A 6,000-nucleotide genomic window follows, 5' to 3' on the forward strand; every position below is an offset into this window, starting at 1 on the left:
GATTTTACAGCGCTTTGGGTTTTGGTTGGCATTTACATCCATGGGGTATTCTCTCTTTTTTCTTTTTGCTCTCTAGGGAAAAGCTCTGGCTGCTCTTGGGAGGAAAAAAATACAATCTCCCACCCCTTAGGCTAGAGCAGGACACTCCTTTTTTTTATTCTTCTGCTTATTTTCAGAGAAGGTGGGGAATGAGTTGCCAGTGAGGGGAAATCAGAGGTGGTTTTGCATGGTGAACCCACTGCTTGCCACACCACAGCAGAGCACGTCAGGAACGTTATTGCTGCCCACGCAGGCGTTTGCATTATTTATGAACATCAGGTTAAATATTCATTTTAAAAACCAAACTTCTGCCCCAGATTTTGGAAGCCACAAGCAATTAGTGAGGAGCAGAAATGTTCAGATTGATGTTCCCTATTTATATCCCTTTCGGGCTCTTTTTTTTTTTAGTGCTCTCTTCCCTCTGTGGCTGGGGTGTAGGAAATAAGCTCAAATCCAGTTTCTCATCTGAGGTAGATCCTGGTTTGTGGTTTTTTTTTTTTTTGCCACAACCTGAGCAAATGTGAGCGAGGACTTTGAGTTGCTGAGCAAACGCTTGGGAACACACACAAAAAAGGCAGGTTTGCTGCTTTTCTACACATGTGAAAGAGATCTGTGGCAATGGGGAGATCTTATTAAATACTGTAGATGTTCTCCCTGAGGAATACAAGAAAATATAAACCACTTTCTTCCCAGAGCCTGCCTTTCATAGAGCATCGTGATCAGGGTGGCACCGCTGCTGTGCAATATGTGCCGGGGGCTTGTGTTAAATGGCCCCCGGTTTAGACACCCTGACCCAGGAGCTTATCTGCTGGCAGCTGGAAGATGTTCCTTCTTCTGACAAGCGGCATGATTTATCTATTTAACACCTGTCTATTTAAACCACCAGTAATAAGAAACACTGGTGAAAGGGGAACCAGAAAGAGAAATAATTTAAAAAGAAATAAAAAAAGAAACAAAAAAAGAAACTGAAACTGCCTCATCTTTGCACGGACGGGCTCTGCTATCCAGCAAAGTATGAGACTTATTTTCTCTCTTTTTACCCCAAAGCAGAGCCAGCAGCTGGCATCGCGTGGGCTGGGGTTGGCCTTACCTCCCTGCGCTCTCCTGGGACCTGCGGGCTGGGGAAATAGAGGTGTAAACCCATCAGTTTGGAAGCAAACAGGGAAAAAGCAGCTTCTGTCTTACCATTTTCACTTCCCAACTCCTGTGCCAGAGGATTTAGTGTTTCAGTTGTCAGGAAGGAAAACACATGCTATTTAAGTCCTCTTCTTCCAAAAAAACCCCAAAACCCCAACCCCAAATCCCTCCCAACTTACAGAAAGATCGTGAGGTCACCCATCACTTGTGATTTTTTGGTTTTGTTTTTAAATTGATTGGAGTGTTTCTAGCAGCTCACAGCATTTGTTTTATACAGCTATATAGAAATATAAGTGTATTTATACCCCCTATGGTCCAGCTGAGGTGGTGGTACGGGTAAAAGCCCCTGGCACTTGTCAGGCTGAAGGAAACATGTGGATCCTTAGGAGCAAGTGTTACCCGCTAGCAAATATGGGATTGAAACCCTGCTGGTTCTGGGGATTTTTGGGTGATCCTGGGGTTTTTGTGTGGCTCTGGCTGCCCAAGGGGACAGCAGAGCCTATTTGCTGCCACTGCACAGGTCCCTGTCTTTGAGGGATTGGTGTGGAAGGAGAATAGGGTCTTTGCAAGCCTTCTGGGGTCTCTGCAACCTTCCTGGAGACTCTGCAAGCCTTTGGGGTTCTTTGCAAGCCATGCAGGGTCTTTGTAAACTTCCTGGGTTCTGTGCAAGCCTTAGGGGTCTTTCAAAGTTTCTTGGGGCCTCTGCAAGCCTCTGGAGGTCTTCATGGAGCCACTGCAGCTATGCTGGCAGTGGGGAAAATACCAAATCCTTCTTGCAGAGGCTTTGGCAAAGCGTCCACCCATTGCAACATCTCATTTGGGGAGGAAGGAGTGGGGCAATCACGCCGCGGAGAGGTGGCTAAGGCATCCTCTCCATATCTGCATCCGGTGCTGGAGACAAGTATAAGGACCTGCCTGTCCCCATCACAGCGAAAGCCTGGGCAACTCGCCTTGCGAGTTGCTAAATAAACCTCGGTTTATGCTGCAAGAACAGGATGTTTCAGGAGGCAAAAGTGCTGTTCGTGATGCAGGCTGTGTTCTGTGCTATCAGGTGGAAGATCAGACACGGTAAACCATCACAGGACGTGTATAGAGATATATATACGCACACTTGTAGATGTCTGGAGGTTCGTGGTTTCGTGGCTGTAGTCAATCTGGTCAGGGGAGTTCTGGCTTTTTTTTCCCTCTTTTAAAAAATCAGATCTGCCAGATTAGGAGCTGCTCTGCATAAAATTCCCCGCTGCTGATGGATCTCTGCCTGCCCTAATTTCGAGGACCTGGCAACAGATCCCAGCACTGGAGCTCACAAGCAACCCCAGCATGCTGATTCCTGAGGGTTTTCACGTGCACATCGTGTAGCATCTCCTCCCTGAGGACCGAGCCAGTGGGTTTTAAGCTCCGTGGGTTCTTGGTGAGGGGCTTTGGGGTGGTTTTGCGGCTCCCTTCCTGCAGGCACGTGCATTATTGCAAAGAGTAGGAGGGAAATGTTCCCCCCACAGAGTTCTTTCAAGCTGACCTTTCACGTTTAGGAGGTGCAAACAGGTGCCCATCCCAGTTGAGCCATGAGGCACTGCCCGTTCCTGCCTGCTCTGGCTTTATTTTGGAGGAGGCGAAACCAACCTACAATCAGGGGATGAAGGAGCTTGGGCAAAGCTGAGCCTACCCGTGGCTTTATTGCTGTCTCTGGGGGAGGTATCCAGCGTGCCCCAGGGAGGGAGATATTTATAGGGCAGCAAATCTAATGCAAAGCTGGGGGAGAGTGTGGGCAGGGTGAGCGCGGGGTGCGTGCATGGCTCCAGCCCCAGGGCGGGGGAAAAGCAGTTTTATGGGGTGCTTTGCTCTTGGATTGCCAGGTCTGAAGTCTCCCAGCAGGCAGATGCCTTTATTTTGAGGAGAAGAAAGAATGGAGGGGGATTTTTAGTGCCTTCTCACCCAGGAGAAGGCTGTTGCAAAGTCAGCTCTGACAAGACCTGGCCGTGGATGATTTACCAGGAGGGGGACCAACCTCTCTTGGGTTTTACTGACTCTAAAAGCATTTTTTTTACTGGTCCAAGCCTCCTGCCCTTCTTCCCTGGCTTTCAAGTGGGATGGAGAAGGCAGGTCCTGCCTGGGATGCACCTGCTGTGCTGTTACAGTGATGCACCTAAAGAAAATAAATCCTCATGCAAACCTGAGCGGGACTTGATAACTGGTTCCATCCCTTGCCCTATTGCAAGTAATTAGGCTGACATGGCTCTTAAAAGTTCCTGCCTAAACTTACGCATGCAGAGTGATAAATAAGGTGTAATTATTGGCTTAGGGATATTATCAGACTTTCCTTGATGCAGTGGCGGTGCAGGATGGGTGAGAAGAAACATCCTGAGGGAGTCTGGACTATTAGAGGGGTTGCTGGGGAGCACTGGGGGGTCAGGTCTTGTTCCATCATGGCTAGAAACAGACTGAAATTGGTGAAAAAGGTGAAGTGAGCCCCAAAAAACCAACGCTGACCAAGCTCACTCAATCTGATGGAGAGGCAGGATCTCATCTGTTGTGTACCAGGGATCCTAATAGCAACTTCTAGGGACAAGGTGTTATTAGGAAGAAACACTCAGCTCTGAATGGGCTAGATGACTTAAAATTGTCATTCTCCCTGTGCACGGGCATGTAGGTGCTAATAGCAGGTGGAGGAGGAAAAAGACGTGAGTGTAGGTACCACCCAGTGAAGACGAGGTGTTTTGGGCTTGAGCGAGCATCCGCAGTGACCGTAGCGGCTCAGAATGTGCTGTGACTAAACTTACAAAAAAAAACCCCAACCAAACCCAAAAACCAAAGAACCCAACCCCAAAATGGAGTTGAGGCACTGTGTATCCATCCTTTCTGGACAGGTGTGATCCTGGGTGGCTATTGAGAAGCATATGTTCTCAAACCTTCTGTTGAAGCCCTCGTGCTTATTGGGAGCCCAAAACCACCATCCTCCACCTCCCTCCAGATTACAGACTGTACCAGCCTGACCCCGTGGGGATTAAGGTGTGTTCCCTGTCCGGTACAGGGCTCAAACCAGCCAAGCAGGATGTGATGCTAAAATCACAGCAGGCGGCAAGCTCAGCACTGTGCCCAGTCCAAACCAGTGTGACCAGCAGCTACGAGTGGGGAAGAGAACTTGCAGCTCTCTCCGGTAGAGATGCTGCCATCGCCAGACTCTTCCTCAGAGCACGTGATGAACTCCTCACCCCTCGTGCCAGCTCTGCTTTGCCTCAGCTCGAAGGGTTTTAGGGGTGTGTGAAGGCTTGTGCTCCCCTGGGAGGCCTTCAGAACCAACAGAATGCATGAGTCTGTGAACATCAGCAGTTTGGCTCATGCTGGCTTTTGGGAAACAGGATTTTATTTAAAATCTCAAGCAAGGCAAGGTCTTAGAGAGCCTGGAAATGCCGCTAGCATTCCCCACTCGAGCATCCTGGCTGTCCCGGCAGGCTTCCATGATCTTATTAAAGCCATGCTCACGTACGAGACATGGTGCTGTTGTTTTTTCTGCTGCAATTAAAGTCAGAAGGAGCCCTTTAATGTAGACTGGCTGGGAGATGTTTAAAGCAGCTGGTTTGATCTTGCAGGGGAAGCTGCATGCAGGTCGCTGCTCCTCCGGCTGAGGACATGCAGCTCGGTGCAGTGGTGGGGACCGGTCCTTCTAGCTCCACTGAGCTTGCTTTGACCTTTTCAGCTTGCAAGGGGTCCTGCCGCTTGCAAAACTGGGTTTCTCCTGGCTCCAGCCCTCTCCCACTCATTGCTTCACTAGTGTGACCACACCGCCCCGTGTCCCCCTTGCTACAAGGATGAACCTTGTGTCAACGGGGCTGTCGGCGCGCTCTCCATCCCCGTGCTGCCTTTTTCCTCCATCTTAAGTGCCGCCTCCGTCCCCGAGCGTGGCAGAGACCTCCTGCCCGGCTTCAGCAGGATCGATTTCAACCCGTTTTCCCTCTTCGCAGCCAGCTGAAGCCTCCTGGGATGGCCCGGAGAGAGATGGCTATCTCTGGTAGACGACATCTTCCAGTGATGGGAATGTTTCCCGTGGGAGCTTTCCTGCGTGCCCAAAAAACCCCAATTCCCCCAAAACACAAGGTCCAGGCAAAACACTGAGAACTTTTAATTTCCATGGAAAGCCTCTTGTTATTTTGTTGTTGTTTGTTTTTTTTTCCTCTTCCCTGCCTGCCAAATAACTAGTTTTCCCTGCACCCATTCCTGCCTGTTGCACTCCTCGGGAGTTGTTATGATGGGAAAGACTGACCTGAACAAACATTTCCTTTTGTTACGCTTTATTCGGGCATTCCCTAATGGGGTAGCCGGGGCCATGAGTCACCTGCGGAGAGGCTAGATGGAACATTTGGGTCGTTTTAAAGAAAATGCTTTATTTTAATGATACCGTATATTGTAATAACCCTAAACAACCACGTTGCACAACAGGAGGAGTTGAAATGTTTAATGTATTAATCTTCTGGGTCCTTATATGGAGCTGTAAGGGAATAAAACATTGAGAATAAGTCCTGAAAGAGCTCGCTGCTGAGCATCCCAGGGCAGGGCTGGGTGTCACCCACCCTGTCCTGCCCTTCTGCCCCTTGTCCCCTCCCTGGGGCCGCCTGTTCCCCCAGGGGGATGCCTTATCGCCTCCATCTCCCCGAGCGGGGCGGCAGCTTGCTGGGTGGCGGAGGTGGAGACGGCAGGGTCCCCTGGCTGAGCCCCGTCATCGAGGGAAGGAGGAGTTAAATTCCCCTGCCTTTTAATCCAGTCGTGCTGGTTTACCTACAAAGTCAGGCAGCAGCTTCCTTCGCATGCAGCCGCCGTCCCCGGCACATC

This window comes from Phalacrocorax aristotelis, chromosome 19 (assembly GCF_949628215.1).
Source record: "Phalacrocorax aristotelis chromosome 19, bGulAri2.1, whole genome shotgun sequence".
NCBI lineage: Eukaryota > Metazoa > Chordata > Aves > Suliformes > Phalacrocoracidae > Phalacrocorax > Phalacrocorax aristotelis.